General features: G+C 36.1%; 1 non-coding gene across 1 annotated transcript; it reads left to right on the top strand.

Moving 5' to 3' along the window:
• The first annotated feature begins 9305 nt into the window (after positions 1–9305).
• Positions 9306–9379, top strand: TRNAS-GCU (transfer RNA serine (anticodon GCU)). The gene has a single exon. It is a non-coding gene; the product is annotated as a tRNA-Ser (tRNA).
• The last annotated feature ends 3732 nt before the right edge of the window (positions 9380–13111 follow it).

Genomic DNA, 13111 nt, shown 5'->3' with positions numbered 1-13111 from the left:
CAACTTGTGTCACTGCTGCCAACATAACAGTTATAAAATCACTACCAGTTGTAGTATTTCTCAGCGGTTCCGGGACAATTGGCCACAGAAAATTGGTAACTGGGACAATTGGCCATAGAAAATTGGTAATAGGGACAATTCGTCTCAGATAGACAATTTGCCACAAATAGGCAATTTGCCACAGATAGACATTTTGCCACAAATAGACAATTTTCCACAAATAGACAATTTTCCACAGATAGACAATTTGCGACAAATAGACAATTTGCTCAAATAGACAATTTGCCACACCGTCCATTATCCAAAAATGGGACCGTAACAATTTATTTAAATGTGAATTAGTCGGAAATATGATAAGTTACACGTTGTCCTCCGGTTCAAAATACAACAACCACCTTTCTCCTTGTACGGTCTTTGTGTATCTGTGGGCTAAACCGTTCAGTTCGTCAATATTCCTTGGTTCAGGTGGTAGGTGCAGTTTTTTTAATAGATGGTTTCTTCGGTAGATTCACATTGGCTCCGCTTGCAATACGCTGTAACTCATTTTGAATAATGACGACGTTGGTTCTCGGGAAGTGCCCGCCCTTGCCTTCATGTTCTCTAAACATTCCTTTGCCTTAATCCTTCCCCAGTCTGCAGAATGATTCTTGTGTTCAGACGGTTCTTTGACGACACTGCTTCCATCTTCTGATAACGTGACTGTTGCATTATACCCGCCACGCATGTCACAGCGCCAAACAACTCCATTCTTATTTTCTCTAAGTCTCGTGTACATGTAGCCAAGATATATTAATTTGTCACAGGCTCTTTCTGATTTTTTGAAGCGAATTTCTTCCGCCATAGTTCCTATTTAGCTTACAGCTTCTAGATTTGTCTTGTGTTACCATAAAAATATATTATAAATTGTTGCGAGTTTGAGTATTGCCTTGAATTTTAATGTGTGGCTAATTGTCTTTGATACGAATTTCAATTATGTGACGAGTTGCCTCTGTGGCCAATTTTCTGTGGCGAGTTGTCCCCAACCCTTTCTCAGCATCGAAATTCGAAACGAAGTTGGCAAAAGAAAATTCAACCTGCAAACAAGAAAATCAACATAATTCACTAGCTTATGTAGTAATGGGGGGAAAAATAGTTAGGTTTCACCCTTGAGGTATTAAGTAAGCTGAGCCGGACTATATATAACAATAATTTGATAAAGCAGCGATAAAAATAACCGATTATGAATACGAAATGTTTTAGAAATGACGGGAATGCAATGTTCAAACATATATTCTACTTGTTGATTTTTTAGGTTATTTAACGAGGAACGGTCCGGCCGAGCTACGAACGCACTGTATTTATGTTATTTAAATATTTTTATTTCAATTTAAATTTTCACATACTCTACTGCATAACGGAAAATAAATTACTATTGCTACTATTAACAGTTATTTTGGAACATGCTTTGATCGCCAAACTGAGAACAGTATCCTACTCCGTTTTTCTTTCATAACTCTTCCTCACCTCCTTTTTGATCCAGTAAGAAGAGCCTAGCCATTATCTGAAAATTTTCACTCGAAGAGAGTGATGTTCATCAGGAGCAAGTCTCTTGAGACTTGTGGTGATTGGACTGTACCCGAGCACGAGCATATGCTCATTTCGGGTATCTATTCATATGTATTCAATTCGTATGTAAATTGTAAATAAATTTGAATTTGAATTTGAAAACCGTTGCAGATCTTTAAGGATTTCGGTTTTTCCTACCATCTTATTCTTTCACTAGCCGTACCCGTGCGCTCCGCTGCACCCGTTAGAAATAAATATAAAGTAATTACATAATTAAAATAGGACGTTTGATCCAGGGAACATTCGTGTTTGATAAAATGAATGTGTATATAAATATTATTTTAAGAAATACAGGAAACGAATATACAGAATAGCTTATCAAGTTTTCTGTGCATAAGAAGCTATTTTAATCTTACCTGTCCTCGATTCACTCAGAAGTTACTGTAATAACATCATAGCATTATATCCATCTAGAGAAACTACACTTTCAAATGGTGAAATACAGTAATAATTAATTATACAAATCGGTTAATTTAGCTTCCGATATTACTTCATACAAACACAGAAACATTCTCTGTAGGCTATGTTTCATAGCTTTCGATTGTTGTTGTCCAAGGCCCCTTATAGACGAAGTCATTTTTTTCATTTCATTACACTGCTTTAGATGGCATTGTATTTTAATTTTAAAACTCATTTATCTCATTAAATATCAGTCCTATCAAAATTTTGCAGAGAATAAAACGTATCGGCAATTATTTTCAAAGAAACTTTTGTTATGTAACACATTTCACAAAAATCATAATAAGAAAGATATTTCGATTTATTTAATTCAGGCCTCCTTATAACCCCTCTTTTAAATAACGTATTTTGAATGTTATATAGTCTGAAATCTAAGTTACAACGAACTTAATTTATATTCCAATTTTTATTGAAATCCGTTCAGCCATTATTGCGTGAAAAAGTAACAAACATCCAGGCAGACAGACAGACAGACATACAAGCAAAAATTTCCAAAAAAGCGATTTTCGGTTTCAGGATGATTAATTATACATGTTAACACCAATTATTTTTGGAAAATCGAAAATTACCAGAAACATTTTGGCTACAAATTTATTATTAGTATAGATTCTGCCGCTGCCCCATTATTGACCTTCCCACAGTTAATAATAATCAATTCTTTATTATTCATTCAGATATTTTTATTGTTTCAGAATATCCCCACAATTGAACAGGATCAACAGTGGTGAGTACCATTATTTTCCTCTTCCTTAAGAATGTAGCTGTTGAGTTTTCTAAATTTTATTTTATTACAAAGATGCACAAACACTTTTAGGAGCTGGCTGAAATAAAACGTTTTTTCTTTCTTCGTTACGATCAATTCATTTCGACATTTTCTTCACCCCTGAACAGCCCATGGGCTAGCTGCCAGAACCGCCCGCCAGACCTGTCATCTCGGAGAACAGCTTTATTTAGCCGTGGTGTGCACCAACAACAGCGATTCTTCCACCCCCACAAAAAGAAGTCCGCCATTACTTCAAGTCACGGCCCGGTCCAGGCCTCACTCCACCAGTTTGTACTCAAGTAGGCCGACTATTGTCTTGAAATCGGGCGCACTCAGCCTGCCTCATCTGGTATCTGATACTGCCTAATCCCCAAAAAAATTAGTGCAGCTCATTATTGACTTCCGGTTTATTTTTTTATAGATACAGAATTTCTTATTTTCCTTTCCTTCCCTCCCTACTTCCCTTCTTTCGTTCCTCTACCTCTTTATCCTTATACTTACACTTTTCCTGTTCCTCCTTCTTCACTTTCTGTTCCTCTTCATTTTCTTACTATTCTCCCTGTTTATGGTCTACTCATAGGTCATTTATACAGCTGACATAAATTATCCGATGCTGTTCAAAATCTAAAGAAATTAATGTAGCCAGCTATTTTATTCAGGTAGGCCTTTATCTTGTGCCATTACGGAGGAGTACGATTTTATTTCTTCTCCATTCGCCCCCCCCACCAGATTTCTTAGTTTACTTTAACATTTCATCTTCTTTATTCTCTTTCTCCTTCGCCTTCACTTCAGTTTCCTCTTCACCTGCGACCTTCTTATCCTCTTTCTCCTTCGCCATCACTTCAATTTCCTCTTACCCTTCAACGTTCCTATCCTCTTTCTCTTTCACCTTCACTTCAGTTTCCTCTTCCCCTTCAACCTTCTTATCCTCTTCCTCCTTCGCCTTCACTTCAGTTTCCTCTTCCCCTTCAACCTTCTTATCCTCTTTCTCCTTCGCCTTCACTTCAGTTTCCTCTTCCCCTTCAACCTTCTTATCCTCTTTCTCCTTCGCCTTCACTTCACTTTCCTCTTCCCCTTCAACCTTCTTATCCTCTTTCTCCTTCGCCTTCACTTCAGTTTTCTCTTCCCCTTCAACCTTCTTATTCTCTCTTTCCTTCGCCTTCACTTCAGCTTCCTCTTTCCCTTCACTCTTCTTATCCTCTTTTTCGTTCGCCTTCACTTCAGCTTCCTCTTCCCCTTCAACCTTCTTATCCTCTTTCTCCTTCGCCTTCACTTCAGCTTCCTCTTCCCCTTCACCCTTCTTATTCTCTTTTTCCTTCGCCTTCACTTCAGATTCCTCTTTCCTTCACCCTTCATATTCTCTTTTCCCTTCGTCTTCACTTCAGCTTCATCTTTTCCTTCACTCTTCTTATCCTCTCTCTTCTTCGCCTTCACTTCAGTTTCCTCTTCCCCTTCACTCTTCTTACCCTCTTTCTCCTTCGCCTTCGCTTCAGTTTCCCCTTTCCCTTCACCCTTCATATCCTCTTTCTCCTTCGTATTCACTATACCTTCCTCTTTCCTTTCACCCTTCTTATTCTTTCGCCTTCACTTCAGCTTCCTCTTCTCCTTCACTCTTTTTACCCTCTTTCTCCTTCGCCTTCACTTCAGTCTCCTCTTTCCCTTCACTCTTCATATCCTCTTTCTCCTTCGCCTTCACTTCAGCTTCCTCTTTTCCTTCACCCTTCTTATCCTCTTTCTTCTTCGCCTTCACTTAAGTTTCCTCTTCCCCTTCACCCTTCTTATTCTCTTTTTCCTTCGCCTTCACTTCAGCTTCCTCTTTCCTTTACCCTTCATATCCTCTTTCTCCTTCGCCTTCACTTCAGCTTCCTCTTTCCTTCACCCTTCATATCCTCTTTCTCCTTCGCCTTCACTTCAGCTTCCTCTTCCCCTTCACCCTTCTTATTCTCTTTTTCCTTCGCCTTCATTTCAGCTTCCTCTTCTCTTTCACCCTTATTATTCTCTTTTTCCTTCGCCTTCACTTCAGCTTCCTCTTACCTTCACCCTTCATATCCTCTTTCTCCTTCGCCTTCACTTCAGCTTCCTCCTTCCCTAATCTTTCTTATTCTCTTTTTCCTTCATCTTCACTTCAGCTTTCTCTTCCTCTTCACCCTTCTTATCCTTCTTCGTGGTCCTCTTTACGATGTAATACAGCCATTCAAATAACGCAATAACTTGAAGGTGATCAATCCTTAAAACAAAATTCAGCACTTTAAATATCTTCCAATTTTATTTTCTTAGCAACGAATTCTAGCTGTTCGTATTCCATTTTCCTCACTATTAATTTCGCTTCATCCTCATCCATTAACTTTGTTTTCATTACCCATTCATGTCTGTCATTCAGAATAGGACAGTTACCTTAATCTTCAGTCATGTCTTCATTACCCATTCATGTCTATCATTCAGACTAGGTTAGTTACCCTAATCTTGTTTTCATAACCTATTCATGTTTGCTATTCAGACTGGAACAGTTACCTTAATCTTCAGTCTTGACTAGGTTAGTTACCCTAATCTTTAGTCTTGCTTTCGTCATGTTTATCATTCAGGCTAGAATAGTTACCTTAATCTTCAGTCTTGTTTTCATTACCCAGTCGTGTTTCCTATTCAGACTGAAAACAATACTGAAGATTAAGGTGACTGTCCTAGTCTGAATGATAAACATGAATGGACATTGGAAACAAGACTAAAGATTACCCAGTAGGATTTCCTATTCAGACTAGAGCAGTTACCTTATCCTTCAGTCTTGTCTTCATTACCAGTCGTGTCTATCATTCAGATTAGGGTAGTTACCTTATCCTTCAGTCTTGTCTTCATTACCAGTCGTGTCTATCATTCAGATTAGGATAGTTACCTTATCCTTCAGTCTTGTCTTCATTACCAGTCGTGTCTATCATTCAGATTAGGGTAGTTACCTTATCCTTCAGTCTTGTCTTCATTACCAGTCGTGTCTATCATTCAGATTAGGGTAGTTACCGTATCCTTCAGTCTTGTCTTCTTTACCAGTCGTGTCTATCATTCAGATTAGAGTAGTTACCTTAGCCTTCAGTCCTGTCTTCATTACCCAGTCGTGTCTGTCGTTCAGACTAAGATACTTTCATTTTCATTTCATTTACTGTATTCGATAAATCTTACATCAGCACTGAAGCATTAAGATGTGGAACAAGTCAAGAGTTACACAATTTCGTGGCAAGATGAGGTGAGGCCGAGGATGCGCCATAGATTTCCTGACATTTGTCTTATGTTTAGGGAAAACCTCTGTAAAAACCCAACCAGGTAATCAACCAAGCGGGAATCTAACCCAAACACGAGAGCAGCTCCGGATCAACAGACAAGCGAGTCTCCCGAATGAGCTACGCAGATGACTCTACAAGAACGAACAATACATAATTAGTTGAACTTTACAAAAGAATATACAATACATAGCAAGTCGTTGAATTATAGCGGAACACACAATACATAGCAGATTAATTCGATTTACAAGCCTCAACAATTCATCATTCGAGCCACACAAAATTATGCACTACATAGCAAGCAGATTAATTCAATTTACAAGCATATACAATTCAATTAATTTATCTATACAAAAGTAGACAATTCGCATCAAGCAGATCAAATCAATTTACAAGGATAAACAATTCATCAGTTGATAGATAGATAGACAGACAGACAGATAGATAGATAGATAGATAGATAGATAGATAGATAGATAGATAGATAGATAGATAGATAGATAGATAGATAGATAGATAGATAGATAGATAGATAGATAGATAGATAGATAGACAGACAGACAGACAGACAGACAGACAGACAGACAGACAGACAGACAGACAGACAGACAGACAGACAGACAGACAGACAGACAGACAGATAGATAGATAGATAGACAGACAGGCACACAGAAAGATAGATAGACAGATAGGCAGACAGACAGACAGACAGATCGGTGGATGGGTGAGGGTTGGGTAGGTAGATAATTTTATTTTACAGTTCTTATAGTAGTTAAGATATGACGATCATTACTGTTCCTATTCATTAAAGATTCCTCTTTGTAATACATAATATTTTAATTCTCTGGGTTATCCACAAGTTCATACTTTTTAAAATTTTTTCTCAATTTTGATTGGGAAACATTCATTGAAATAATCCGTAAATTAGTGGAAAATTATTAATTTAATTATTGGACTAACATCAAAGTTATCAGTAAGATTTACTTTGTAAGCATGTATTTAAATGATCAATAGATTCAGCATTTATGATCCTGTTTTTAATTAATTTAAGGTTTGGAATTATTCAATAACATGAAAAACACTTAGGTGCTATTCATAAACATTTCGCTAGTCCACGCTACGAGCGTCCTAAACTAGCCCCGGCTATCGACTCATTACTTGTACAGGATTCATATCATATCATATCGCTAACACTGGTTTATGAATACGAAAAACGTTAGTTCGCTGATCATCCACCAGAAGCTCATGCTAAGAATGTCTATAAATATGGCCCTTAGAATTTGTGAATCATGATCAGATAGGCCATTGATTTTATTTTTAAATATATCATCAATGGCTGTACAACTTCTAGCTTATATTCTGGTTGGGAAATGTACTGTGTGACTAAGGTTATAAGATAAGATAAGTTTCAAGTAGTGGGTTACTTTTACTTTTATAGTGACTTTCTGGTAGATAATCTATTTTTATGCCGCCACAGATCACAAATTCGGTAGGCCTATATGGTTTGTAAAGTATTTTCCAGTAATTTATCCTTAAATCTTGTCTTCATTACCCAGTAATATTTGTCATTCAGTTTAGGCTAGTTACCTTATCCTTGTCTTGATTGCTCAGTCGTCTGTCATTCAAACTAGGGCAGTTACCAGCACCTTTCTAATCACTAAAAATTGATATAGTCCAGTCGTTTCTTTTTTATTTTCATATGAAGTATAAAGAGAAAATAATGCAATGCTAAAGGAATCGATTTGGAGATGTTTAATGGAAATATACTATTCCAGAACCCTGCTACTATGAAAGTGATTTTTGGCAACTCTCTCTCTCTCTCTCTCTCTCTCTCTCTCTCTCTCTCTCTGTGTGTATTGCGATTTCTCCAAAGTTACTGGATGGACTTCGTTCGTATTCAGTACTTACGTGACAATTTAAATGGGAATGATGGAAATATTCTAATCGTTTCATTAAGCTTTTATGGAGTTTTATTTAAGGAATAATACAAAATGGAGATTTACTCCTAGTCAGCTCCAAAGACATTATTTTAAATATTGTTACTTACATAGGAGAGTTTAATAAGGAACGAAACAGTTGGTATGTCCTCACACCATTATCATTCAAAGATTTTTTAAATCGTAATCGTAAAGGAAAACTTGTAAGTCTAGAAAATATGTCAACGTTAATTTAAATTTTGGAAGCAAGGTGATTTGGATTGACAAGCGAAGTTTTCCTTTTCGTTCTAACGACCTGTTCCAGAACAGAAGAATCATCGCGAAGAGCCACGAGACAGGTAGGTAATAAAAACAGGCAGGCGTACAGTAATTCCGAATCCCTCTTTCATAAAGTATTAGTTGTCACTAGTTCTGAGCCTTTCTCGTTATGTGTGCGCAATTGTTTGGAAAAGTGATTAATTATTTTTAAATCTTCCTCTTCAATTGAGTGTTTTCACATTACTGTTGGCTACTCAACGATAGGGAGCAAGGTATGTATTTAGGTTCGCTTCATAAAGCAATAGTCTTTCCAATATTTATATTCATTCACTCATTCAAAGTTTCTGCATAAGGGCGGGTCTATCACTGCAAACTCAGTATTCTCCAATCTTTTCTATTTTCCGCCTTTCTCTTAGTCTCTGCATGCAATCCATAGATACAGTACTGTAATGAAAGGAGTGAAATATAATTGACTAGAAATATTTTAGTTAGCATTCACTTCACAAATTGACTTCTAATATAGTTTTATAGTCACATTTCAGTGTAACTATATGTGATGTTAAAGAAGTAAAAGAATTTAAGCGTCATCTGCACTTACTAATGTTTTATTGTAACTGTCTAATAACTAGAGTACTTTAAATATAAGTTAGGGGTACCTCGATCATACTAGTTTCACGCTGCGGTCTCTCCCTGCACGCTCCGGTACTGTGTCTACATCTATTCCTCTACCTGTGTCTATTAAGTTGATGAAGAACAGGTATAATACTCTTGTACAAAATACCATTTGAATTTAATAACAATAATAAAGAATTATACAAATCTGGCTTTCAGGAAGTAGCTCCCTGTAAAGCAGGTTTGAATAATTTCAAGGAAAAATTGTTCCGGAGCCGGGTATCGATCCCGGGACCCTTCGCTTAGCGCGCGAACACTCTACCGATTGAGCTACCCAAGGAACTATACACGACACCGTCACAATTTGTGAAAATTTGGAAAAATTGTGAAGGTGTCGTGTATAGTTCCTGGGGTAGCTCAGTCGGTAGAGCGTTCGCGCGCTAAGCGAAGGGTCCCGGGATCGATACCCGGCTCCGGAACAATTTTTCCTTGAAATTATTCAATAATAAAGAATTATTTATTTAAATGCCGGTTATATACAATAAAAGATTTTTTTTTTTCACGGTTGGACAAAACTAAAATTTTCACGAGTCATCCCGTTTATTCCCAGGAGCCACCACATTTTACCCACACGTGCAATAAGAAACTCATTCGAGCTATGATGATACATTTGAGGTATTAAGTTGCAAAATCAGATACATCACTACAACATAATTTTTCAGTATGAAGGAAAAACGTAATCTTCTAAACACCAAGAGGTAAAATGTTAATACTTTGAGGATACGTTTGTTATGGAATATTGTAATGTTCCATGACGTATGGCAGTGACATACTGCATAATTAGTAGATAATAGAGAAAATGTATTTGATGTATCTGGTTTTGAACATTGTCCTGTGATCTATCTGGAATGGCAAATGAATAAAAGAATTTATTTTAGTTTAAAAGCAAACAACCATTCTATTATATAAAATGTATTATTTTAAATCCCTGTTACATTATTATAGGGGCATTCCATGTCAAATCAACACAAAAAAGTGTACTTTTCAACCCGACCACCTCAGATTTTCATTATATTTGATGGGATGGTAAAGAACCTTAAGTTAAGTAATTATGTAAAATTTTAGCCCTCAATAATGCACGATATCCATACAGCAATTCTGTCAATACGAGAAAAAATGTAAAAATGTCGCATACTATGTCAATAAAAATAATTCATAACTTCTCTTCTAATTGAGGTAGAATCTTAAACTTGGGCTTATTTTAAAGCTAAGGGATCATACGTTTCAATACAAATAGGTTTGCATCAAAGTAATGAATTCTTTATTGAATGGTCACGTGAAACACATTTTAATATTAAATATCTATAAATGTGGGACATAAATGATTTCGCGAAAAATGTATGTTATAGAGGTAAGAGTATTCTCCTCTTGTTGTAAGTTTCATTTTGGAAACGTTTCAGGAATATCAGTAAAAAAATATATCAATGTATTGGTTTGCAGCACTTAAACCCGTCTTACACCAACACTGCATGCGCGCGAGTTCGTACTTGTCTGATAAGTTGCGTCGAAGATCTGTCAGGCCGTTTATACAGTCTTCAATTTATACAAAACGTGCAATCTGTTTCAAGTGCAGTGTCGTTAGTTTTCGTAGTAAGTAGTAGTTTTGTGCGGTGTAATGGAGTCGCGTTTTAAGTTATAGGCCTATGTTTGCTGCAATCCCTTCGAGAAATCAAGGCATTGTAATTAGAGGAAAAATTTAAGAAGTGTTATATCGTGGATGCTTAATGTATTTCCTGATTTAAAACAGGAACAAAAGGTGTGCGCTATGTGTCGCAAAGAAATAAAAATATAATATAATGCTATTACGCAGAATCCTCATAATGACTCTAGTAATGAAGAATACGTCGACTCTAAGCAAATGTAAGTTCATTAAATACAAGTTTTTTTGACCAAGGTGTGTTCCTTATTAAACAAGAAAGGCTACAACAAGAGAAATATAAGAGATAGAAATTTGAAAATATTGTAAAAGACAAAGTCTTCGATATTAAAGATGCCGAGGAACAAGGACCTTTCTGATTCTGAAATTTTGTCTCAGTTGCAGGAAAATTTTCAAAATTCAGGTAAAAGTGAGAAAATCACCATTTTAACACTACTACCTAAAAGCTGGAGCGTAAATAATATAAAAAAGAGTTTCTTTCAGCTTTCGAATACATAATTCGGAAAGCCAAAGTCCTGGCAAAGGGAAAGGGAATTTTGTGTTCGCCAAATCCGAAACTTGGAAAACCCTTGCTCGCGGCTGTTGCCGGTAAAGTTAAAGAATTCTGTTGTTCTGACGAGATAAGCAGAATGATGCCTGGTAAGAAATATTTGTTGTGATTAAAGAATCAGGGAGTAAATCACATGAGCAGAAATTAATTATATGCGGTGTTTAAAAATTCTAACCCTGACCAAGAAATTGTATTCTAGCTGGAGTTAGTGGACTATACTGTCTGTGTTTGTGTCCTTATCAGAATGTAAAATTTATGCCGGAAGCAATTTATTAAATTTTCAGGTCTACGTGGATTTCAAGAAAATTTTTTCTTTATACTTTCCAACTTAACATTTCTTGGCTACTATGGTGTGCAATCCTCCTCATATAAATTGCTTGTTCAGGAAATGTACAAGATGTCCTGAACCATTCAAAATAAGAGAGGGTTTAGAGAAATGTTTCGTATAAAACTTCAGTGAATCAGTGACCTACAAGCAGTGGATGACGACTGACCGATCAACGCTTGAGACTATAATGAAACCCACAGACAAATTTTTCGACTGTCTCTTGGAGAAACTTGGTGATTTACTGACTCACTCATTTATATCATCTGGACAAAGTAAGTTTCTACGTGATATGAAATCATTTCTACAGCCATGCCTGCTTATTGTGTTATGCGACTTCGCTGAAAACTATTATTTCGTAATCCAAGATGAAATTCAGTCATATCACAGGACTAATGTGCAGACAACCATTCATACTTCCGTAATATATTATAACGAATCGTCATCCGATACAGTCTCTATTAAAAATCTGGCAATAATTTCACACTGCCCGAAATATGACACTACAGCTGTACATCTGTTTCAAAAATATCTAATGGAGTCATTAAAACAAACATCTGTAATTCACCACAAAAATTATATATTTCTCCGATGGATTCTCTGCTCAGTATAAAAATAGGAAAAAATTTCCTGAACCTCACATTACATGGAGAAGATTTTGGATTTCCAACAGAATTGCATTATTTTTGCATATCGCATGGCAAAAGACCTACGACGTTGTGGTGGGACACTTAAAAGGTTTGCGGCTTGTGCTAGTTTGCAGAGACCATCCGATAAACAAATAACTACACCTAGGGAATTGTACGACTGAACAAGGGATCATCTCCCAAACATTAATACCGTTTATGCGACTAAAAAAGGCTATAATGAAGAGGAAAAAATGCTTGCTCTTCGATTTGCAAAATCCACAAGTTTCATACAGTCCTGCTGTTTTGGGTGGGTATTATACTTGCTAAGCAGTTTTAAAATGCAGCTGAAACAACGCAGCATCCTGTCTGGAAAGATGATCAGGCTATTTCATCTCAGCAATGAAAGGTAAGCATTTCTTACAGAACTGTTAGGTTTAACAAAATCCATGTGACAATAATTTATTTCAGGTATTAATTTTAAAAATTCGAATTATGTACTACATGGTAAATTACATAGTGCTATTCAAGAATATGATCAAACATAATTAAATACAACGAATGTGTGGGACATAATTATCGCGACTTATACGGTTAGGTTACGCTTGCTGTGACATAATAATTTTTATCTTTGTAACCTATGATGATTCCAAGTTGAAACTTATCAGTTCATTATATCACTAATTGAGGCGTACTATAAATTTTTTTCATTAAAATAGAACTCCTGCATTTTTAAATATGAATATATGAAAATTGTTTCACCATGTTTTTTTAGTGTAGTTGAATACATGCAGAAAACAATATAAGCAATAAAAACTATCACATATTAAGAATGTATCATCCAATTTTTGTAAATTTATCTGGAGACGTTGTTGAGATATATAATTTTAATTGAAGCGGCGTGCTTACAAAAATATGATATTTCTTCATGTTTGAAACGCCACTGACAGAAAACGAAAAGCACAGGACATATGAAACTCGGCAGTTTTAGTT

This window comes from Periplaneta americana, chromosome 16, assembly GCF_040183065.1.
Source record: "Periplaneta americana isolate PAMFEO1 chromosome 16, P.americana_PAMFEO1_priV1, whole genome shotgun sequence".
NCBI classification, from domain to species: Eukaryota; Metazoa; Arthropoda; class Insecta; order Blattodea; family Blattidae; genus Periplaneta; species Periplaneta americana.
This window is presented reverse-complemented; position numbering and strand designations above follow the sequence as displayed.